Source organism: Triturus cristatus, chromosome 3_2 (assembly GCF_964204655.1).
Source record: "Triturus cristatus chromosome 3_2, aTriCri1.1, whole genome shotgun sequence".
Classification (NCBI taxonomy): Eukaryota; Metazoa; Chordata; class Amphibia; order Caudata; family Salamandridae; genus Triturus; species Triturus cristatus.
In genome coordinates, this window is record NC_140584.1 from 864892086 (window position 1) to 864916417 (window position 24332).

At 46.4% G+C, this 24332-nt stretch overlaps 1 protein-coding gene across 12 annotated transcripts in view; it reads right to left on the reverse strand.

Moving 5' to 3' along the window:
• MYO18A (myosin XVIIIA) overlaps positions 1–24332 on the reverse strand; it is a 768001-nt gene that overhangs the window by 699704 nt on the left and 43965 nt on the right. For 8 of the 12 annotated variants that reach the window (XM_085649195.1, XM_085649178.1, XM_085649197.1 and 5 more), the window contains exon 1: positions 13717–13839. The exons of 1 other annotated variant lie outside the window; for it this stretch is intronic. The gene's annotated coding sequence lies outside the window, so the exon portion shown is untranslated. Of the gene's footprint in view, positions 1–13716; positions 13900–24332 lie in introns of those variants that run through there. 3 more of the 12 variants (XM_085649196.1, XM_085649193.1, XM_085649182.1) reach the window with 1 other exon arrangement.

Genomic DNA, 24332 nt, shown 5'->3' on the forward strand with positions numbered 1-24332 from the left:
TCCTTTCTCAACTGTGGCACCTGTGTAACCATCTTTTCTCCAGCACGGGGCACTGCATCAGTGTTTTCTCCACGGTGCGCGCTGTGCTACAGTCTTTTTCACTGTGAACACTGTGCAACAATCTGGTCTCCACTGAGGGGCCCTGTTCTTCAGTCGGGCACTGTACGATCAACTTTTCTTCAATGTTGCGTTGAACCACAACCTTTTCTCGGTGTCTGTGCAACAATCTTTTCTTTAAATGTGGGCTCTGTGCAGCAATCTTTTCCTCACGCAGGGCACTGTGCAAAAACCTGTTCTCCACTCTGGGCACTGTGCAGCTCCCTTTTCTCCAGTGTGGGTCCAGTGCAGCAATCTCTTCTACAAAGTGGGCTCTGTGCAACAATCTTTTCTCAGCTGTGGCGTCTGTGTATCAATCTTGTCTCCAGTGCGGCCTCTGTGCAGCAATCCTTTCTCAGCTGTGGCGCCTGTGCAACAATCTTGTCTCCAGTTCCGCCTCTGTGCAACAATCCTTTCTCAGCTGTGGCGCCTGTGTATCAATCTTGTCTCCAGTGCCTCCTCTGTGCAACAATGTTTTCTCAGCTGTGGCGCCTGTGTATCAATCTGGTCTCCAGTGCGGCCTCTGTGCAACAATCCTTTCTCAGCTGTGGCATCTGTGTATCAATCTTGTCTCCAGTGCGGCCTCTGTGCAACAATCCTTTCTCAGCTGTGGCACGTGTGTATCAATCTTGTCTCCAGTGCGGCCTCTGTGCATCAATCTTTTCTCAGCTGTGGCGCCTGTGTATCAATCTTATCTCCAGTGCGACCTCTGTGCAGCAATGTGGCACCTGTGTATCAATCTTGTCTCCAGTGCGGCCTCTGTGCAACAATCCTTTCTCAGCTGTGGCGCCTGTGTATCAATCTTGTCTCCAGTTCCGTCTCTGTGCAACAATCCTTTCTCAGCTGTGGCGCCTGTGTATCAATCTTGTCTCCAGTGCCTCCTCTGTGCAACAATCCTTTCTCAGCAGTGGCGCCTGTGTATCAATCTTGTCTCCAGTGCGGCCTCTGTGCAACAATCCTTTCTCAGCTGTGGCACTTGTGCAACAATCTTGTCTCCAGTGCGGCCTCTGTGCAACAATCCTTTCTCAGCTGTGGCGCCTGTGTATCAATCTTGTCTCCAGTTCCGCCTCTGTGCAACAATCCTTTCTCAGCTGTGGCACCTGTGTATCAATCTTGTCTCCAGTGCCTCCTCTGTGCAACAATGTTTTCTCAGCTGTGGCGCCTGTGTATCAATCTGGTCTCCAGTTCCGCCTCTGTGCAACAATCCTTTCTCAGCTGCTGCGCCTGTGTAACCATCTTTTCTCCAACACGGTGCACTGCATCAATGTTTGCTCCACGGTGCGCACTGTGCTACAGTCTTTTCCACTGCGAACACTGTGCAACAATCTGGTCTCCACTGAGGGCCCCCGTTCTTCAGTCGGGCACTGTTCGATCAACTTTTCTTCAATGTTGCGTTGAACCACAACCTTTTCTCGGTGTCTGTGCAACAATCTTTTCTTTAAATGTGGGCTCTGTGCAGCTATCTTTTCCTCACGCAGGGCACTGTGCAAAAACCTGTTCTCCACTCTGGGCACTGTGCAGCTCCCTTTTCTCCAGTGTGGGTCCAGTGCAGCAATCTCTTCTACAAAGTGGGCTCTGTGCAACAATCTTTTCTCAGCTGTGGCGTCTGTGTATCAATCTTGTCTCCAGTGCGGCCTCTGTGCAGCAATCCTTTCTCAGCTGTGGCGCCTGTGCAACACTCTTGTCTCCAGTTCCGCCTCTGTGCAACAATCCTTTCTCAGCTGTGGCGCCTGTGTATCAATCTTGTCTCCAGTGCCTCCTCTGTGCAACAATGTTTTCTCAGCTGTGGCGCCTGTGTATCAATCTGGTCTCCAGTGCGGCCTCTGTGCAACAATCCTTTCTCAGCTGTGGCATCTGTGTATCAATCTTGTCTCCAGTGCGGCCTCTGTGCAACAATCCTTTCTCAGCTGTGGCACGTGTGTATCAATCTTGTCTCCAGTGCGGCCTCTGTGCAACAATCCTTTCTCAGCTGTGACCCCTGTGTATCAATCTTGTCTCCAGTGCGGCCTCTGTGCAACAATCCTTTCTCAGCTGTGACCCCTGTGTATCAATCCTATCTCCAGTGCGGCCTCTGTGCAACAATCCTTTCTCAGCTGTGGCGCCTGTGTATCAATCTTGTCTCCAGTTCCGCCTCTGTGCAACAATCCTTTCTCAGCTGTGGCACCTGTGTATCAATCTTGTCTCCAGTGCGGCCTCTGTGCAACAATCCTTTCTCAGCTGTGGCGCCTGTGTATCAATCTTGTCTCCAGTGCCTCCTCTGTGCAACAATCCTTTCTCAGCTGTGGTGCCTCTGCAACAATCTTGTCTCCAATTCCGCCTCTGTGCAACAATCCTTTCTCAACTGTGGCACCTGTGTAACCATCTTTTCTCCAGCACGGGGCACTGCATCAGTGTTTTCTCCACGGTGCGCGCTGTGCTACAGTCTTTTTCACTGTGAACACTGTGCAACAATCTGGTCTCCACTGAGGGGCCCTGTTCTTCAGTCGGGCACTGTACGATCAACTTTTCTTCAATGTTGCGTTGAACCACAACCTTTTCTCGGTGTCTGTGCAACAATCTTTTCTTTAAATGTGGGCTCTGTGCAGCAATCTTTTCCTCACGCAGGGCACTGTGCAAAAACCTGTTCTCCACTCTGGGCACTGTGCAGCTCCCTTTTCTCCAGTGTGGGTCCAGTGCAGCAATCTCTTCTACAAAGTGGGCTCTGTGCAACAATCTTTTCTCAGCTGTGGCGTCTGTGTATCAATCTTGTCTCCAGTGCGGCCTCTGTGCAGCAATCCTTTCTCAGCTGTGGCGCCTGTGCAACAATCTTGTCTCCAGTTCCGCCTCTGTGCAACAATCCTTTCTCAGCTGTGGCGCCTGTGTATCAATCTTGTCTCCAGTGCCTCCTCTGTGCAACAATGTTTTCTCAGCTGTGGCGCCTGTGTATCAATCTGGTCTCCAGTGCGGCCTCTGTGCAACAATCCTTTCTCAGCTGTGGCATCTGTGTATCAATCTTGTCTCCAGTGCGGCCTCTGTGCAACAATCCTTTCTCAGCTGTGGCACGTGTGTATCAATCTTGTCTCCAGTGCGGCCTCTGTGCATCAATCTTTTCTCAGCTGTGGCGCCTGTGTATCAATCTTATCTCCAGTGCGACCTCTGTGCAGCAATGTGGCACCTGTGTATCAATCTTGTCTCCAGTGCGGCCTCTGTGCAACAATCCTTTCTCAGCTGTGGCGCCTGTGTATCAATCTTGTCTCCAGTTCCGTCTCTGTGCAACAATCCTTTCTCAGCTGTGGCGCCTGTGTATCAATCTTGTCTCCAGTGCCTCCTCTGTGCAACAATCCTTTCTCAGCAGTGGCGCCTGTGTATCAATCTTGTCTCCAGTGCGGCCTCTGTGCAACAATCCTTTCTCAGCTGTGGCACTTGTGCAACAATCTTGTCTCCAGTGCGGCCTCTGTGCAACAATCCTTTCTCAGCTGTGGCGCCTGTGTATCAATCTTGTCTCCAGTTCCGCCTCTGTGCAACAATCCTTTCTCAGCTGTGGCACCTGTGTATCAATCTTGTCTCCAGTGCCTCCTCTGTGCAACAATGTTTTCTCAGCTGTGGCGCCTGTGTATCAATCTGGTCTCCAGTTCCGCCTCTGTGCAACAATCCTTTCTCAGCTGCTGCGCCTGTGTAACCATCTTTTCTCCAACACGGTGCACTGCATCAATGTTTGCTCCACGGTGCGCACTGTGCTACAGTCTTTTCCACTGCGAACACTGTGCAACAATCTGGTCTCCACTGAGGGCCCCCGTTCTTCAGTCGGGCACTGTTCGATCAACTTTTCTTCAATGTTGCGTTGAACCACAACCTTTTCTCGGTGTCTGTGCAACAATCTTTTCTTTAAATGTGGGCTCTGTGCAGCTATCTTTTCCTCACGCAGGGCACTGTGCAAAAACCTGTTCTCCACTCCGGGCACTGTGCAGCTCCCTTTTCTCCAGTGTGGGTCCAGTGCAGCAATCTCTTCTACAGCGTGGGCTCTGTGCAACAATCTCGTCTCCATTCCTGGCAATGTGAAACAATCTTTCTCCGGTACGAGCCCAGTGAGGTAGTCCTGGGTCCTCCGTAACATTATTTTTCTACGTTGGCTCCTGTAAAACAATCCTCTATACCATTCAATGTGTAATAAGCGTTTCTCCACCAATATCTCTGTGCAACTATATATTCACTAGTGTGGACCCTGTGCAACAATGGTTTCTCCATTAGGGTCTCTGTGCAACACTAGTCTCTGTATCACTGACAATATGCAACAAACGGTTCTCTAATTTGAGCCCACTAAAACTGTCCTTGCCAATAATCTTTTCTCCACCATGGGGCCTGTGCAGCAATATTGTCTCCACTGTGGGTTCTGTGCAAGAATTGTTTCTCCTCTGTGGACCTCTACCGCCCGTGCACTACCATTCCCATCACAAAGGGACCAGTGTGATATTCTTTCCTCTACCAAGGAATAGGTGCACCAGTGTTTTCTCCAGCATGGATGCTGTGCACCAATGTCACCATCATCATGGGTCTTGAGAACCAAAACCATATGCACTAACAGCCCAGAATTCTTGGTAGTTAAAAAAAAAAATCATTTAGAAGTTCTCTGATTTCACGCTCAGTCACCCTCCCGTCCAGTGTGCCAGCATTTAGCAAATGTCTTCTTGAGAGCAGGGAGATGAGAGGGGGAGAGACGTGAGGCTACCAAAGTTATTTAATCTGAGTGACTTGGTCCACAAATAATTGCTCTCCTTCGAACTTGTGAGGATGTACCCACCCACTGAATAAACAATCCCCACAGTTAATGCACTAGAGATCTGAACATCCACCTTATGGCAAGCACTATGAAATCAGAGTCTGCAACTCATGAAGGAGGATGAGAGTTGTGAGACAAATAGTACCCAGAGTATCAAGAATTTAACTGAAAAATATTTTGAGGGCTGCTTCTGGATAAGACACTACAGCCTCTAAATACTGAACTGTGACTAAGGGCCTGATTACAATGCCGTTCGGACCGGCTTCCGCGGCTCAGCCGGAGGCAGTCGGACTACCGCGGTCTCATCAGAAGCGGTCGGTCTGACTGTCGAATTACGATGCATGTCTTCTGTACTCTGACCAACCGCTGAAAGACCGCCGACTCCAACAGCCTTTCTCCGACAGCTGAGATGGCAGTCGGAGAAAAACTGCATCCATGGGGCAGTACAGGGATCTCTGACCACCGTCCAGATTACGATGTGTGTTTCCGAAGACCTGACTGTGGCTGTACGACCGCCTGCCTCGAGTCATCGGAAACGATGGATTCGGGGTGCATACTCACCCAAATCAGCTTCTCCCGACAGTCTACGGCGTGGATCCCTTTCTCCAGGTCCCACCTACACCATGGGACCAAGACAACAACCCTGTGAGTGCCAAAATGCAGGTAAATGCATAGGTGGCGTGTATCCCCATTGGCTGGACTGAAGATCGTCACACTCCAGCAACGGGGTACATTGGGCACAAGGCATATCCCCACATATGTCATGCATGTGTGTACATATCACGTTTCCTGCGATCTAGCATGCACTTGCAGCGACATATTAAGGGGTATGTGCACCGCCGTAGATGAGACCTCTGTGGTAGCAGCATTTGCATTGTAATACGAGAGGAGGAACATTCCCAGCCTCGGCAGTCGGAATCATATTGCAGCGGTTGGACGGTCGGTCCGACCGGCATGGAATATACTAGACACAAATGCACCACCGTAGTTCATGCCTCACCACTTACTATGCCATCACTCGGTTTGCTGCTTCTTCTGTATTTTCTGAATCTAGCTCTTGATTGTCATTTTTCTGTACATTAACAGCGCGTGAAGGCATGCTGAAGTGGGTGTAAGGTAGCATGTTGATACTAGTTAACACGCTTTACAAATGAAATAAAACAAAGTAATTTTATAAAAACTTGCGAGATAAAAAATAAATTCATGAAGCACACCGCCATTAGAGTTTTCCAGTTGTAAAGGAGGATTTTCTTCCAGAAGGAACAGGAATTGCCTGGGCACCAGTGGGAGGAGCTAGAACTTGAGCCAAACAGGAACTGGAGCTAGTGCTGTGGACATAGTTTGCACAGGGGCCTCTGGACAACTCAGACAGACAGCTTTAAGAAAGACCTAAGATGTTTCCAATTGTAAATTGGGATGTAAGTGGAGGTCAAAGGCAAGAGGCTACAGCTGACTATATGGAATTCAACTTTTTCCAACACAATTCTAACCTTGTGATTGCCTTTTGAACTCTCTGTAGTCATACATGGGGATGGGGAATGTTTGAGCCCCAAGGAGCAAGCAGTGAGAAGTTACAGCCTAACAGAAGGCGAGATCAACATATGAAAACTTAAAATAAAGCTGGCAGCTGCATCTGCACAAGAATCATGCTAACGGGGCGCTGGTGACACCCAGGGGTTATTACCAAGGTGCTGAAGTATGTTCATCTACCGCAAACTCGAGTCTAATCTGAAAAAAATATTCTTTGTTGTCTGGAGCCATACAATGTGAAAGCTGGGTAGACACATCTTCAGACCTCAAAGCTAGGGGAATGGGTCTCAACGTTTGTAATGCCAAAGCCCATCAGACAGCTGCCGTCTGCACTGTCTAAAGTCATGTTGTCTCGTTGGGCATCATCTAAGGCCTCAGCCAAGGTGATCAGGTTCATTATCTGCAAAGTCCAGACCAGGCAGACAATTGTACTCTGCAGTGGATCAAGTCTTGGCAAGGAGACATAGGTAGATCCTGAGGAAAAGACAGGATAATACATGCAACCTTGGGCTCGTATTGCTTTGCACAGAAACGTTGCTACCTTTGGCAAATAACATGGGCACCTACCTTCTTAGAAACGTGCATCATTGCTGTTTGGAAACCAGTTATGATAACCGCTTCAGGTTAATGCCCCTTGTTCACGGGCGTTCCTACACCATGACTTTGACAAGCAGCCAAGCACCCACGTTTACTGATGGCGAAACGTGTTTTAATGCAAACAGTGATTCAAACTCCAGATATCTTTACCTTCCAGGTGACCTCTAGCTTTTCCCAGCTGCTACTCCAGGTAAGGGCCTGGTTCCTTTGTTAAGAATGAGACAAATGCTGCGCAGCGAGCTTTTCCTGCTATGTATGTCCACTATCACTCATAGTATATTAGAAATGCTTTTCATCAAACTGTACCTGAAGTGCTGTGGGAGCCAAGGGTATAGATGTAATAAAGTTGATTTAATGACATTTAAGTTTAGTTAAAATTGTCAAAGTAACTCTCACTGTAAATGCTCCTCTTTGCTGCAGCAGAGGGGTGCCGCCTTGCCCTATGTCCCAGTACACTTAACTTTGCCCTTCAGGACACAACTTTTTATATTTTTTATGTAGCCACACCCTTTTGTTCATTCTATTTTTGAGTAGATGACAGTAACAAGAAAATAAATAAAATGTCTGAGAGACAACGTGAAACAGGAAAAAAGGGGAGAAAACATAAAAGATCAGAAAGGAGAAGGACAAAACTCAGCTAAAAGCATGGTGAAAAGCTTGGGCGGCCAGGGAGATAGATAGATAAATACACACATACACACTGAAGAAACAAAGGTTAAAGTGATGTTATAGTTCGGTATGGTTATAATATCTCACTTTATATTTTTTTTAAAGCCTCAGAAATTCAATTAACACGTGCCTCGTCATGCACAGTGTTGTCATCAATGATGTCATTTCAGATTTGCATTGATGTTATCAATGATGTCATAGAACATGTTATGAGGTCAGAAGCAGTGCATGCTGTTCATTTTCTGCATGGGGAAAGCATGTTTTGGGACCCTCCTGCCTGCTTTTTTTCCAGTCTCTAATTGACGGACCTCACCAAAACTTTTAAATGGAGGAGATGAGCTGGCTTAACCTTCTTTGTGGAACGTTTTGACGCTTCTAATGTTTTTGATGTGTGTGTTTTACTTTTTTCTTTTAGTTTTCACTTCTGTAGAATGTGGAAGTCTATATATCCTATTGCAGCAGGGAAGAATGGTAGTTCACATGTGGGTGAACATCTAGATGGGTAAATCCTGGGTCATAGAAGACTATTTCATACTTTAGGAGAATACAGGGTATGTCATAGGTGCGCATTCTGGCCCGCCATTTCCTCTCAGGCTTACAACACTTTCCTCTCCCCATCCTCCACTCCCTCCAATACCAGGGGCAACTCAACCTGCAGCATTTCGGCAGTGACCCACCTGAAATTGTCCCCATCACGTCAAGAGCATGGAGATGCAGACACTTCAAGTAACACAGAAACAAAGCAGTGCTTGTAGGATGGGCAGGTGGCCCATACGTGGTCTGTGAAATATACACAGGTGGTGCTCCTTGCTGGGCAGGTGTACTAAAGCTCTGTTAGTGGGCTAGGGTTTGAAATCGTGGTGCACTGCTCGGAAGCAGAGCACTGTAAGTCAATGCATCAAAGCTACAGGCACACTTAGAGAATATTATTGACAACACGGAGCGAGTAACACAGTAATCATTGGGCTTGAACTGCATGGTGACTGGTTGAGACCAGGGGCAGCTCCTCCGTTTGAGTGGAGGAGCGTTGCCCCACCTGCTGCGAGTCCAGCAGGCACACACAAATGAGTAAAATGGCATGTCAATGCCATTTTACTTAAATGCCGCAGTGCAAGGGTAGGGGGCGGGGCGGAATCCTGCAATTGCAGGATTACAGCTGCCCCTGCAGTGCGCATGTTGGTTTGGGCTGGGCTATTGCTACTGCAAATCCGACATGCGCACTGTAAACCCAGCAATCCCCGGACTGTAAAACAGCCAGGGGATTGCTGACACAGGCTCCCAGTCTCAAAATGAGCACTGGGTTAGTCTGCTCCTATCAATCCTGGAGCTGCTCTTACCATGAAGCAGCTCCAGGATTGGTTGTATTGGTGTCCACTGAGCAGGCAGGAAGTCCTTCCCTTTCCTGCTCGTGGATGCTGATTGAGGAGAGAAATGCGCACCTGGGGTTGCAGGATATGGTGAGTTTGGCATCGTAGCGCCTCACCATATTTTTATAGTTTTATAGTTGAAGCCGCCACTGGTTAAAGACATACAGATGATGGACAGAATGAAGAGCAAATCGAACATTCTCCCCCAATCAATAGATCTGGTTTAAATCCATCATTCTTTTTCTCACCACGTCACCCGAGTATAGACCCAGCCATATGTAAATCAATCTTGACCTGTGCCTCTTGGGAAAAGTCCAGACAGAACTGCCAAGCTAGGTCCTCCCTGGACCGGAAACAAGCATCCTGGGACCAGTTTCAAGGCATCACCCCTCATCTGCCAGGCAAGCTTGAATCCAGTGGCACAGTGAGCCCGAGACCCACATCAAACTGGAACGGATTGGGGAGAAAAATAACGATGGATTTAGGCCCAGATCTCTGTACTGGGGTGAATGTATGACATTGAGTGAATCACTGCAACTCTCATGCAGTTCAAACTAGGAGTCAAGCAGCAAGCGGGAGCTGAGCATTGGACACCAATTGGAACGAGATATTATGTGCGAAAAAAGACATTTAACTCTGGGTGCAGGGGGTTAAAAGGGAGGGTGGGAGAAAGAGCGAAAGAAAGAGATAGACAAAAAGGAGAGGTAGAGATGTGCATATCCCTGTTATATGATGGTGGTACTGGCACAATTTATTGATTATTTATGTTATTTTGTTTTTCTAGCACCACTTCACTGGGTGGTATTAGGGTGCTGTACATCGAACATAAGCTACGTATGATATAAATATGCTAACACAACATCAATCACAAATCAACCTAAATAGGAACAGAATGGAAATGGAAATCAAGTGAGCAGGATGAGGGTGGGAGATGTTAGTGTACACAATTAAGCGTGCACATGAGGATCAAGCTAAACATGTGGTGCTTTTAGACATGGGTGAGGTGAGTAATTGAGGGTTCGAGTAGGTAGTTCCACCGTCCACGAACCATACAAAAGGATCCGGAGTAGCGCAAGTCGATTCAGTACAACTTCAAAGCACCTTGTAAAAAGACAAGTCAACAGTCTCCTCCGAAAGGTCAGGTGCCATTTTTAACTGGATTGGAAGGTTGTTCCAGATAGCAGGCGCAGATCCACAAAAGTATTGATTTTTGAGATTCTGCGGTTTTAATTTTTGGGGGCTCTAACATAAGGAAGTCTTAGCTTCTGGATTTTCTTGCACAGCCAAAGAATTTCAGTAGATCAAAATGTACTTGGAGATGTCATTGTGTAAGGCTTTGATGGTTAAGCAATAGAGTTCGAATTTCACTTGAGCCTATAGTGGAAGCCAGCGACGGTCCTTCAGGATTGGGGTGATCTGGTCAAATTTACTTTTGTCAGTGATCAACCTAGCTGAGGAATGAAGGACCGAATTTAGAGCTAGCAGGGCGCTCTCTGGAAGGGCAGCTAGGGTCAGCTAGGATCACACTGCCCGTTTCTAATCTGGAAATAACTAGTGTTTGAACAGCTTTCCTCAGTTGAACGTAGGAAAAGAAGTGTTTATTCTTTTTTATGGCAGAGGTTCAGTTTGGGAGTATAGGGCGCTTGATAGTACCGACAGGAATTGAGAGATTACGTGGCAGCAATAATATAGAAAAATACTTAAAACTCCTTAAAAGGTTGATGTGTTACGCAAAATTCACGGATCTTCTACCCAGTGGCACCTCACGAGATATGCCCCAGAGGTAGGGACCTTGCTGTCTCCAAATGCATCAGGCATGAAAAGGAACAGAACATATATTTTGTGTAGCACAAAAAAATGTATGATTATACATTGATGTTAAAACATGTATGGGGAAACTTATGATATTAAGATTTTTTTGTCAAGTATATGTATGAGGTACTAATAGTATGGTACCAAACACAATGAAGTAGAAGAATAAATGAATAATCAAATGCATTGTGCGGGGACACACTGTTCTAAGTGTAACCATGCGCTTTATAAGGTTCGCTAACATAACATAAAATGAAGTAACAAGTAGACTGTGATTTATAATGTGATAAATTATTTAATTGGGTTAAAGTGAACAGTGCACACTGCATTCAAGTCCCCGTACTGGTTATATGTTGCTAGAGATGGAAGTGTGCCATTTGTGACAGCTTGTTAATATGGAGTTCTAGTGATAGCTTGCTGCCAAGAAAGAACCCCAGGTGCCAGCATGTGGCCCTCTCTGCTGGGAGGGAACCGGGTGGGTTAACAGGACTCCAAAAGGGTGCGGGGATCAGCAGGCACCTCAAACATATACATCTCATAGGTGAAGCTAATGTTATGGTTTCAAGCGTGACTGATCCAGATATCAGGATACTAGCAAATATGTATGGCTACAGGGTCTCAACCAAAGATGGTAATCTGAGGGTCTTCTTAGGCTTGCTATAATTAACCTACCAAGATCTGTCCACAGGAAGGATGCACCCGAAATATCCATCCGAAGGTACTCAACCCTACTGGGTCCAACCACCTAAACGGCATTGACAAAATAGTACAGTACAGGCGGCTGCAGTACGGGCTTCCTTACTCAAAGTACAAGTTGAATACAGGCAGTAACAAGACACCACTCCCTCACAGGCACACACTAGATGGATCATATACAGCAGTGGTGCAAGCTTCCCTCACACTGAGAGAACGGGTACAGCTCATGCAGCAGCAGTGAAAGCTTCACTGAGAAATAGTGACAGCACAGAGAGCAGTAGTACACGCATCCCTACTAGCAGAACAGGTGGAGCCTGGGCACAAGCAAAATAAGTTTCCCCAACAGACAGGCAGAGCATGTGCAGTTGCCAAGCAGGCCTCATTCACAGGCACATCACATGCAACAGCAGTCCAAGATTTGCTAACACAAAGTAGTTACATCACCGATTGCAGCAGTGCAAGCTTCAATCCCACACTGGACAGATAAAGAACAGGCATGTGGGCAAGGCAAGCTTCCCTAACCACAAATAAAACAAATCCAGCATGGCCTGCCACACTGAAAGCTTCAATCACACACTGAACAGATACAACACAGGCAGGGGAGTGGGCAAGCTTCTATCACCACACATAAAACAGGTCCAGCAAGGCCTTCAGCAGTGCAAGCTTCAAACACACAAACTGATCGTACACAGCACAGGCAGGAGGCAAGGCAAGCGTTCATCACCACACATAAAACAGGTCCAGCATAGCCTGCAACAGTGCAAGCTTCAATCACACACACTGAAATGACACAGCACAGGCAGGAGGCAAGGCAAGCTTTCATCACCACACATAAAACAGGTCCAGCATGGCCTGCAACAGTGCAAGCTTCAATCACACACACTGAACAGGCACAGCACAGGCAGGAGTCAAGGCAAGTTTTCATCACCACACATAAAACAGCAGTGGAAGCACACAAGTGAAGCCCATGGACCAGCAGTACAAGCGTCTCAAAATAGATGCACCGGCAGCACAAGCTACTCACATAAGCTAATTTGGTACAGATGCTGTTTACCACACGTAAACACTGTTTTGGGCCCCATATCATGGTACTTAATTTATCCACCTCGGAAGGATGGAAGGCTGAGTCTGCCTTGGCCAGACTCGAACTCATGAACACCTCATTTTGCGAGCGTGAACTTTCAGCCCACCGGACAATCCCCCTGGCTGACGTGTCATGTAGCGATAACAAGTAAAGTGATCTTGGTCTACCAATGGGAGACGAGACACTGCTGTGGACCACCCGTCTGTTACAAAGAAATGTAAAGAGAGGGAGCGCACCGATATTCAACGCAGGTGTGTAAGTCATGGGCAGTCATTGCCCCTTGTGGACAGACTTGTCCAGTCCAGGCATGTTACTAAAGGATCAGAGAGCGTAAAGCTGGTTATAGGGTTATTCGTACCCCTTATAGAAGCTGCTACAGATCCCTTAACCTGATGAAGTCTCTGCCCATGTGACACCAGTGTATCACGAGTAGGTTAATTTCACAGAGAATGAAAAAGAATGCCCAACAGCTGGAGGAACTAGAGAAGAAAATGCCCCGTGGGGTGGCCACAAGCACCCATTGTACAGAACACAGGCTGTTGGTCCACCTCCTGTTTGCACAGTAATATAAAAACACAAAAAATGCAGTTTGTTTTGTGACCGTGATAAGAGTGATGCCAGCTCGAGAGACTAGTTAAGTTAGCAAGCGTAAGCGCTGCATGAAACTGGAAGAAGACGGTGCTAGCTAGAGAACAGAGCCTGAGTGAGGGTGGACCAGTCGCATCTCAGGGGCACTGCCCATGCTCTGGGGTTGCCCGTGTAGCAGCACGCTCTGCACACAAAGGGAGGGAGCCGCGACTTCCCCACGACGGGACTTGTGCCGGGCAGAGCTGAAGGGGAGATGCCTGCGGTGTCATAACCAGCCGGAGCCTGAAACCTGCCTGCACCCGTGCACATCAAACTGCTGTCAGTCACTGCCCCCTGACGCAAGCAGGCACACACCGCTGACAGGCGGCGCACGGAGCAGTGTCACGCCACACACCGGGCAGCCCCCGCCACTGTATGAAGAGGGAGGAAAGGGGCGTGCGTATGGATGGGATCAGGGGTGCAGCAGCACTAGACTGCCTTGCGCCCCCGCGCACAGTGAGAGCGGCGAGGTGTGAGGGTACCTGTTCACGTCTGCGCGGAGGGCACCGTCCCTGCGTGGCTCTCCCCTCGGTCCGGTGGCGGCTGGGCTGGGCACGGCTCCTAAGGCAGCATTGACAGCCGCGCTAGCTGCACTGCCGTCTGTCCCAGCCTGGCCACCGGGCAGCCTCCTCCAGGGCTCCGACCGCCGGTGCTGCCGCCCTGCGGCCGGCGAGGGAACAGGCGCAGGACAGCCAGGGCTCATCACCTGCTGCCGGCTCCTGGAGCCAGCTGCAGGGCTCCCTCCACACCCACTCACAAAATGTGCAGCCACGTGAAACCCGGCCGCAGACACTAAAATGCCTGCGAAGATTTCCCTTCGGTGCCCGATGCCTTTATGGTGCTAGTCAGGTTTAAAGGTCGGGTGTCACTGCACACGTCCGAATACGATCCATAGTGCACAAGAACGTGGGGACCAGGAGTGGAGGAGAAGCGGCGAGGCCATGGGAAACAGGATGAAGGATGCAACAGACGCACGCTCCAAGGCAAGGGGGGTGAGAGGGGAGTCATGAAAGTGTGTAGAGAACACTATGTGTTTCCTTCCTCTTTCTGGTTACTTCGAAGCACTATTGGAACGGGGAAAGAGGTTAGCAGACAGGGGGCGACACTTTCAACAGTGCAGCAGTTGCAGTGCACCAAGGCCCAGGTATGTGGGAGGATCGCTACACCTCAGTAATGACGGTTTTTGGTAAAAAAAAAAAAAAGGGGCGAGGGAAAGCCCTCTCTTTACTTTTACATTAGGGCCATGGCACAAACGAACGTCACGGAGGGGAGGCGACGGAAGCTCTGCTGCCTGTCAATCATAGCCCTCTCAGCCGCACCCACAAATGGACCTCATTTCCCAGCGGGCTGTCAGCGTTTGCGTCTTTCCTCACAAGTCCAAGCTGTCAACGTGTGTGTCCTCCCTCAAGTACAACAAAAGCACAAAGCGAACGTGACCTACCCGAAGGTCTCGGATCGGGAATTACCCAGGTGCAGGAGCTCTTCATTCTCTCACAGTATGTGAAGGACCAACCAGATCCCCCCAAAAATGTTAGGCACGGCCTCACACACGCTCTGATTTAAAGCAGCAGCATTTGGGTAATCCTGAGGTCAACACCTTTGACGAAAGTGTGACTACAAGGGTTTCCCCTGCAGACACCCCCAGAAAGAGCACTGCTGTGGCCTCCGCTTACTTCAAAACGAGAAAAACCTGCACTGGCCCAACTGGCGCCACAATAGTTGCTTTTTGGTGGTTGGTCGGCATTTCAGGTCTTTAATGATGCTCTTGAACAAGCTGGAGGAGGAAGTAATGGGTTTATCTCCCCAGTGCCTCTACTGTGATGTATTCAGACAGAACACAAACAAGTTAGTGTCCCCCAAAAAGTATTCACAACTTGGAGTGAAAAAAAAATACATCGGTGATAATACTCTCTCCAGCAATTATCCAGCCCAAAGCATTTTAAATAGCTGTACTTAATATTAAACAATTTAACAGAAAACACCAGCGAATGCAGAACGCCACTGCCCGCCTCCTACATGGAGCCAAACATAGGTACCACATGGCTCGCATTCTTAACAGCCTCCATTGGCTACCAACTCTGAAAACATACAGTTTAAAGCTTCGACCACTGGGCACAGGCCTATTCATGAAACCTCCATCAATGCGCACGTAGTGGACACCTTAACCACCTTCTACAACACTTCTATGTCTGATATACTCCAAAAGCCAGCACCACTGAAACTACAGAGGCAAAGAAACAAACCCTCTTGCTCCTGGTTCAACAAGGATCTCAATAACGAGACGAGGCAGCTCAGAATGATGGCAACAAGATGGAGACTCGAATCTATCAACAACCATCTAACTCTCCTGTGACGTGAAGGAAACACATACCAAAAACTCATCTTCAAAGCAAAATCCTGCTTCCTCAGATCACAACTAGACATAGCAAAAACAGTCCAAGTAAACTCTTCAACATTAACAGACAACAAACCAACCCTCAAACGAGACGGTCTCAAACCCCTTACGTGAGAGATGTGAGGAGTTCTCTAAATTCTTCACAGATAAGATCAAGCCGATAAAACAGTCGTTGACTAATGAATCTATGGACATGCTCTCATTTTCAACATCACTACCTGGCTATTACGAGAGCTCCTCTGACAGCTCAGTGGACTAAACCAACTCAGACTCATAAAAAATATGAAACCTTTCACCTCACCAACAGACCTTCAAAATATTGTACAGGTACTTTGTTTAATCTTGGTTTGACTATGGTAACGTGACTCTAGCCGGCACACCGAAATCTCACCTTCCACCAAAGGCCACAATCAATACAGATGCACGTCTAATCTTGGAAGCCAGACTTACAAATCACGGTGTGGTGGCCACCGATTGAAGTCCAATGCATTCCCAAAGTGGCTTGCATTACTCACAAAATGTTTCACCTAGAGACCCCCAAGTATCTTGCTGACAAATTCACCCACTCTGGAGGCAGCCACATCCTAGGAAGCTCAGACACATTACTCCTTGAGCCTTCTAGACTAATGAAAGAGTTCCCTACTCGCGCTCTTACCAGAAATGCTCCTTGGATATGAAACTCACTGCCTCTGGGATTCCGCACGAAACCCTCTCATGCATCCTTCGAGAAGCGTGATGAACTGACTATCTCTCCCTATCGCAGCATTGTTAATGGTCGCCATAGTTGTACTTAGATGTAAAACTCTCTCTCATATATCTATACATTGTAACTTGCTCCATAGCTGTACTTATAATCAAAGCTTCTCCTACATCTAACCACTGTACATATACTCTCTAGACATGTACTCAAAACATAAAACTGTCAATAATATGTTTTTTGCACAGCGCTCTCATACCCCTAGGTCATGCACATGCTTTATAAAACTCAATAAATAAATACACTCCGCCCCTTTTCTTGCCACAAAATTAAAGATCCGGATCCCAAGTGCACTCTATGGCAGGTCCACCGATCAATTTCCGCCTTTCAAGAGAAAATCAGATACATTTCACTTTCGAATTTTGTTCCAATCCTGCTTGCTTTTCACTTAGAAAAAATACAGACTTTTCTTCATAACCAATAACCCTTTCTTGTGTTATCAGTTACAGGTTGTGCTGTTATCCTCTACAGCGCCTTGAAGCCCTGAGCATACACACGCTTTACAAACTCTAATAACATGTCAGCATAACAGCCATATGCATTTGAATAATCAGATTAGAGAGGCAGAGCATAAAACTGGGGTGCAATCGAGAAGTTAGGAGTTTGGCCACGTAAAGCAACGCAGCGGACAGCGTCCTAGAGGCGCCATGGCACAATTCCACGCAGCAACGGCCATCAATGATTTTGCTCCTGTGTAAATAAGGAGAAAACGGACACTTGCTTCTCTATTTTTGCACATTTTGTAAAGTACTTTAAATGAACTACATAGTAAATCACCGATATAATATCTGATTTAACGAAACTCCTACTGTATTTTAGTTGCATTTACATAGCGCTTTATACCGCTGGTGAAGTGATAGGCACATTTACAGAGATGGTTGCACAATACTAGATTTACTTCCACTTTTGATTTCTGTTACTAGTTGCTTAAGAAACACATGAGGACATGGCTGCTGTCACCTCTACAGGTTGGAAGCAACCTGGGCCTGCACCCTGGGGTCTTACAGGAAAACTAGGCCCTCAAGGGTCTGTAATAAACCCCCAGAGACTGCACACACCGCCAGGACACCAAGCATAGCCGCAACCCTCTCTTGAAGGACAGGGGTAGGAAACAGCTAGAATAAAGGGCACTGGTGTTTTGTTCCAAGAATTCCTGGAATGCACGAAATAAATTAAACGCTTTAAAACAAACTGGAAGAGGCCCAGAATGACACCAAATATGGAGCGCCCAACAAGGGGAGCTGCAGTTTTATATAGTAAATCCCTTTCATTTCAAAGAGGCCGTAAAGCTGCTCGGAGTCAGAAGGTTCATATGTGTAACTGTTTGTTTGGTGTCAACAGGCGGCGGGGGCGAGGCCACAAGCACCCTGCGCTCGAGTCTGTTTACAACAAGCACCCAGGACGGCAGGACGAATTTAATCCACGTCACGGAGGTCCTTACTCGGGTATGGACTGGGGGAGGACTGTGGGGACCGAGGGGGTTAAGATAGGGTGACCAGAATTTTAAAGCCAAAAACCGGGACATTTCACAAAAATAGAAGAAGGACTACAACTTTACTTGAGGACATACGGAAGCCGAAGCGGGGAGGTCCAGGTTCAGTCTGTGGCCTAAACAAGCTTTGAAACCGGTAGCCCCGCGCCTCTTTCACTAGCCGCCATGCTTCGGGTTGTAACCCACAGATGAGGGCTGCAGCAGGTAGGGCAAGGAGGGCGGGAGGGGGGCCATGGGCAGAGAGTATCGGTACACTCAACAGTGCACCCCTTCTCTCTCATGGCATGTACTCTTTACTATTCAAACACACACGTTACAATTACCTGGCAACTGCATCCCAGCGACTTCCTCCAAATCGGGCGAAGTAAGGCTAGGCTGGTCGACTCTCGAAAGAGGAACATTGGACCCGTATGAAGAATACAATACACACTCTTATCTGTGGGGAGGCTTAACAGAACTACAAAAGAGGAACATAGAAGAGGCGTGCACGCTATTCCATGTCCAAACGCAGAAACGCACAAAGCAGGTTGTGAAAACGATGGAACAGTAGTGCCCCAAGTGAAAACAAATAAACGGTCGAAGACATCCAAGAAGCATGAGTGGGATTATTTCAACTCTGGAGGTAATGCCCTGCTTTAGGGCAACAGGTCGAGGTGTTCGCCTAGATTTATCTCTCAAAATATTATTTCATTCGGCGAAGTGGACGGCCTTTGAAAGGAAGCCGTAGCATTTTTAAGCTGGTCTGGCACCTGAGGGGGGACATAGGGTGTTAACAGTATAGAGACACCCCCGACTACCCGGAGGCCGGGCCCCTAGAAGGATGGAGGGATCATTAAAATGGGGAGCGTGAGAAGAGTTCTGCAGTATTGGGGGCCTGGACAGAAGGACCGCGCTCCAACCAACGACCGTCACACGCATCATCAGCAGCTCCGGCCACACACCAGGTTTTCTTGGGGATGTGGCTCCTGACCTTGCTCAAAATAAAGGCCGCAGAGCAGTGGAAATGATGGGACCCTGACACATGTCACCCCCAGAACAAAGAAAGAATGGTGATGTGGTCTCTTCATCAGCCAGCTTCAAACAAGCAAATACTAAGGAGTGACAAGGACTAACTGAAGTGTGTGTGCGAAGTCTGTGGGGACCGCTCTCTAGCACACGCAACATCTCTCTGGTGATGTGCAAAACTTGTGGGGACCGCTCTCTAGCACAAGCGACATCTCTCTGGTGATGTGCAAAACTTGTGGGGACCGCTCTCTAGCACAAGCGACATCTCTTTGGTGATGTGCGAAACCTGTGGAGCCTGCGCTTTAGCACAAGCGACATCTCTCTGGTGATGTGCGAAATCGGTGGGCCCGCTCTCTAGCACAAGCGCCATCTCTCTGGTGTTGTGCAAAACTTGTGGGGCCCGCTCTCTAGCACACGCAACATCTCTTTGGTGATGTGCGAAACCTGTGGAGCCTGCGCTTTAGCACAAGCGACATCTCTCTGGTGATGTGCGAAATCGGTGGGCCCGCTCTCTAGCACAAGCGCCATCTCTCTGGTGATGTGCGACATCTGTGGGGCCCGCTCTCTAGCACAAGCGCCATCTCTCTGGTGATGTGCAAAATCTGTGGGCCCACTCTCTAGCACAAGCGCCATCTCTCTGGTGATGTGCGACATCTGTGGGGCCCGCTCTCTAGCACAAGCGCCATCTCTCTGGTGATGTGCGACATCTGTGGGGACCGCTCTCTAGCACATGCAACATCTCTCTAGTGATGTGCGACATCTGTGGGGACCGCTCTCTAGCACATGCAACATCTCTTTGGTGATGTGCGTGCTGGAGCAGAGTTTTCATTTAGAAAATTCAGGGGCTTTTGAAGCTCTAGTATGTCTATGCGTTTTATTAATTATTAATAAATAACAATTAATTATTTGTCTTGTGCAAGTGTGTTTTTATTAATCAATCCGTTTGTCTTAACATAAGAGAAAGTTACACGAGGGTTAGCATGCGTGTGCTGTTTCTGTTTCTTAAAAAATAATGTGCAAGTTTTCATGTTTAAACGTTGCTGTGTGCTGTTTATTTTGAGCACAAAACGCTGTCTGAATTAATGCTTTTTATGTCGCGGGAGCTAGATAAATGCATACACATAAGGGTATTAGTGGGGTTAACACTGTTTAATCATTATGCTGTAGTAACGTTGTTTTTATTTCTTTTAATTGAGATGGTCTATTGTGGCCTATGGAGGCCTAGTCCATGATGGCTGATTTTGTGAGCCTGGCCTCGAGTGAATATGTGAAAACTGAGACGAGGGAGACCCCTGCTGGAAATGGGCTTGAAGCTAACTGATCTCCAAGAGAAGTGAAAGTGTCCTTGGCAATTGTGAAAAACAAAGGAGCCTTAGAGGGAAACTCTGAACTGTGGCTCGATAGCCGAGGAGAAGCCGGATTAATGTGATACATGTTTTATTTTCTTGGTTCCTGTTCCGTAGTTTTCGCTATGTGTATTTTTCCTGAGCGGAGGTTCACAAATGTTGCAATGTTGCATCCTTTCCTTCTCGCTCTGCTCAGCAAGTCCGGCGGACATAATGATTTTTCCTATGTTCCAATGTATCTTTCCTTTGTTCAATTTATTATAAAAACTGTTAGCTTAGAGAGGGTTCTCCCCACTCTTTTGCCACTTGCCATTTTGCCTTTGCCGCGTGAATCTGCGTTGCTGAGGATTGATGCTGAGGACTTCGTCTTGAGAGACTTTACCGAGAGACTTGTCCTGACCCGTTCTGACACTTTGTTAGAATAGGTAACTATGAGAAATGATTTATTCTGATTGATTTACTTTGACTAATTTTAGATAAAGCAATATAATTTTAAACATGGTGTTGAATTTTCTTTCTTGTCAATTATTGGGTTTATATTTCTGATCATTATTGTATATGTTATGTAGATTATGTTATTGATTAGGACAGTCACAAAACCAGATCTGATCGACCTGATATCGATGCAGGGTTTTTAGGTGTTTTCTTTCCACAGGTTTATTGCTGGTAGAGTATTTGAGCGTGTGTTAGTGAAATGGGCCCTAGCGTATGATGAATGTATGTGCGTGTAACTGTGTAATTACTCTATCCGTGGTAGTGGGCATATTTTAGATACCCTGATCCCTATCAATTTCCTGGTAGCAGAGATTGATGGTTTTGATGGTTGTCTTGATTAGATAAGATTGCTTGTACATTAGCTTATTGATTATTGATTTTATTTTGTCGATATTGGTATGTGTACTAATACTATATGTTGAAGTCGTCATGTTGAGTTATATGTAGTGCTTCTGGAACTTGGAAGCTGGTAGCAGTTCCGTAGTAGGGCAGAGGAAGGTATATGCTGCTCTCGGGAAAGACGGAATTGTAAGGAATAACATGTGACAATTGAAGTTGCGCGTTCACATTGTCTGGGTTCGGAATCAGTGACATTGTTGTATGTTACTATTAGAATATATTTCTGGTATATAAGGAGTGTGTATCGTAGTGAAGGTTATCTTTGAAACTCTGGTCTTAAGTCCCAGGGATCCGTAAAGGATTTTCGTTAAAGCTTATCGCGGGAGGAGTAATAGGTATTCTCTGAGCTTGTTTGAGGAACTGGGCAAAGTTGCTTAGTAAATGTATGTTATAATTCTGTAGTGGGACAGATTGTGCGCTGTTCTCGGGAAGCAGGATTCTGTGTGCATGTACTATATTTTCTTGCATGAATGTGCGTGAATGTATATACATTTATTGATTGTAAGACTCTTTGGATAAGTCCTAGAGGAAACAGTTATGAGATGTATGAAAGTTTGTTGACTCTTGAAAAATAGACTCTCTTTTACTATTCTGTGGTTAGCGAAGCAGACAATGGAGATGTTTTTATGTTGTAACTAATAGATTTTGTAGAAATCTTGACACGAAGTCTACTGAGAGATTTTGTAAAGGAGGGGTAGACGAGTGACAGAAGACGGGAGACAAGCGACTGCAGCGACTGTTGACGTCAGAAAGTCCGCGCTCTGATTGGATAGTGGATCAGAATAGGGTTCGCGCTAGGATTGGTGCGTTAGTGTGAGTCGCGCTGCTATTGGTTGAGAAGCTTGTATTGTATATTTATAATACGGAGAGAGTAGAGAGTTTTGGTAAGCGCTAAAATGTATTACCAAGAGGAGAAAAAGAAAAAAACATTCTTTGGGAAAGTTAAAAAGTGGTTTAGCAAGGATAAAGAGGTTAAAACGAGAGAGGGTGAGTTGCTACCTCCAGCGAAAACACCTGCATCCTTCATGGCTGCGAAATATGGATTACATACCTGTATATGGTTGCAGAATTGGGTTAGGTTTACTAAAGAAGATGGTGTTCTAGCATTTCCAGAACATGGTTCATTTAATTTGGCAGTGTTGAGAAATTTACGGGAAAAGATGGTATGTCTGGACCCGAAGCCAAGACCTACACAGTTCGAGGCTTTAGTGGAATGGGAAGATGAAGTTCATGAGCGAGAAAAGCAAAGATCTGGAGGGTACTACAGGCATATGTTTGGGAGGAGACATGATCGTGAAACACATCATGATCGGATGAAAAGGTGGCGAGATGTTAATATGTCAGAGGGATTATATCCTATGAGAACAATTGAAGAAGGAGCAGTTGGAGTTAATGAGTATGATGATGAGGTCTTAAATGACATGATTTACAAAAGACCACCTCCATATAGACCAGAACCAGATGAGAGTACACCAGTTGTTTCTCCGATAAGAGATACAGTCTGTATTATTGAGAAAGAAAAAGTGACACCTGAATCAAGAAGTAGTAGTTCTTTCAGGGAGAGAGAGAATCGAAGTAGTGAGGAAAATACTAGAAAATTAGCAAAAACGACAACAGAACTGACTGAGAAAATTAGGGAGTTAACGAAGAATCTGGAAGCTGTTACGGTGCCTGTAACTATAGGTCCGGTTATGCCCGTGTTTGACAAACAGAAGACAGGTGAAAATGGACTGGTGATTCCATATGTTTGGAATGATTTGACAAATTCAGTTGGTCCTTCAGGAGATTCAGATAAAAGAACAGGGAAAAGTGACCTGAGACAAACCAGACATGACACATGTAGTGAACTATTGGATGCTAGTGAACCTAGTTGTTCAGGGATGCCAATTTTAGAACCGCAGAAAAGAGTGGTTCCAGTGAGAAAAACTGCTGAAATAACAGTTGATGATTTGAATGATTGGATGAAGGTTCTTCAGAAAAAGGATAAGGATTCACAAGTTATTGATGTGGCTAGGTTACGTATAGAATTAGAAGAGCTTGTGACAGGAACAGTTCCAACAGAAATCCTGAAGAGTCATCATGATGGTGAGCTGATGTTTATGTGTAAAAGTATTACCTGGAGAGCAAGGAATACTCATGACAGGCTAAGAGCAATAGCAAATGAGCAGGGAGTTGACATTGATAAAGTGAAAGCTTTACAGAAAACTTACAGGATGGATTTTACTGAGAAGGACATTGAAAATTTGAATGCTACTGGTAGAACAGGACAGATTAAAGAAATGGTAGCATTATTGCGAAGATGGGGTGATGTAGAAAAGTGGAAGGATAGGTGGTATAAGAAAAGAGAGGAATCTGTAGATAGAACAACTTATTCAGCATTTCCAGTAAGAGAAAAGGAGAAACCAGTGGATAATTATCCTATGAGAGAAATACCTGGAGGAGGATATGTACATGTTCCATGGACCAGACAGGATATTTTATCATTTACGAATGATTTCCCTCGATTGAGAGAAAAGCCCGTCGAGTGGTATAGGCAGGTAGATAGGTTTGTGAAATTGTCAAAAGTGCTGTGGGTTGACCTGAATAGTCTGTTTGATATAATTGTTCCAGCAGATTTGTGGACTGAGTGTAAAATAGTTGTGAGTTGGCCTACTGAGGAGTATCCAAGAGATCCAAGAACAGGGGCACCAGATCCAGAAGTAATGAGAAAATATGATCAGGTGATGGTATACCTGAAGAGTAAAGTTCCTCCAAAAGAGAAAGACTGGGTTAAGATAGATCGAACACAACAGGAAGCAAAAGAATCAGTTCATGCTTTTTACGAGAGGCTGATACTGGCTTTTAAACAATTCAGTGGAGATGAACACCTGGGTGACAAAGATTTGAGTCACTTTGTATACAGATTTGTATATGGTCTAAGACCTGAAATTGGTGAGAGAATTCGTGAGCACACAGTGGATTGGCAGAGTAAGAAAGTAGATGAGATCCTGAGACATGCAAAATACTTTAGTGATGAAATTGAAGCAAAACAAAGAAAGCTGAAAGAGAAAGCAATGTGGGCACAAGTGAAAGTTGCAGAGAGACAGGAAGCACAGTTAGTGGAACAGGCGAATAATCCAGGAAATAATGCAGGAAATAGACCCAGATATGCAGGAAAAGGAAAAGGAAGTCTTGAGGAAGCGAAGAAAAAGTTTCCTTGTCACAACTGT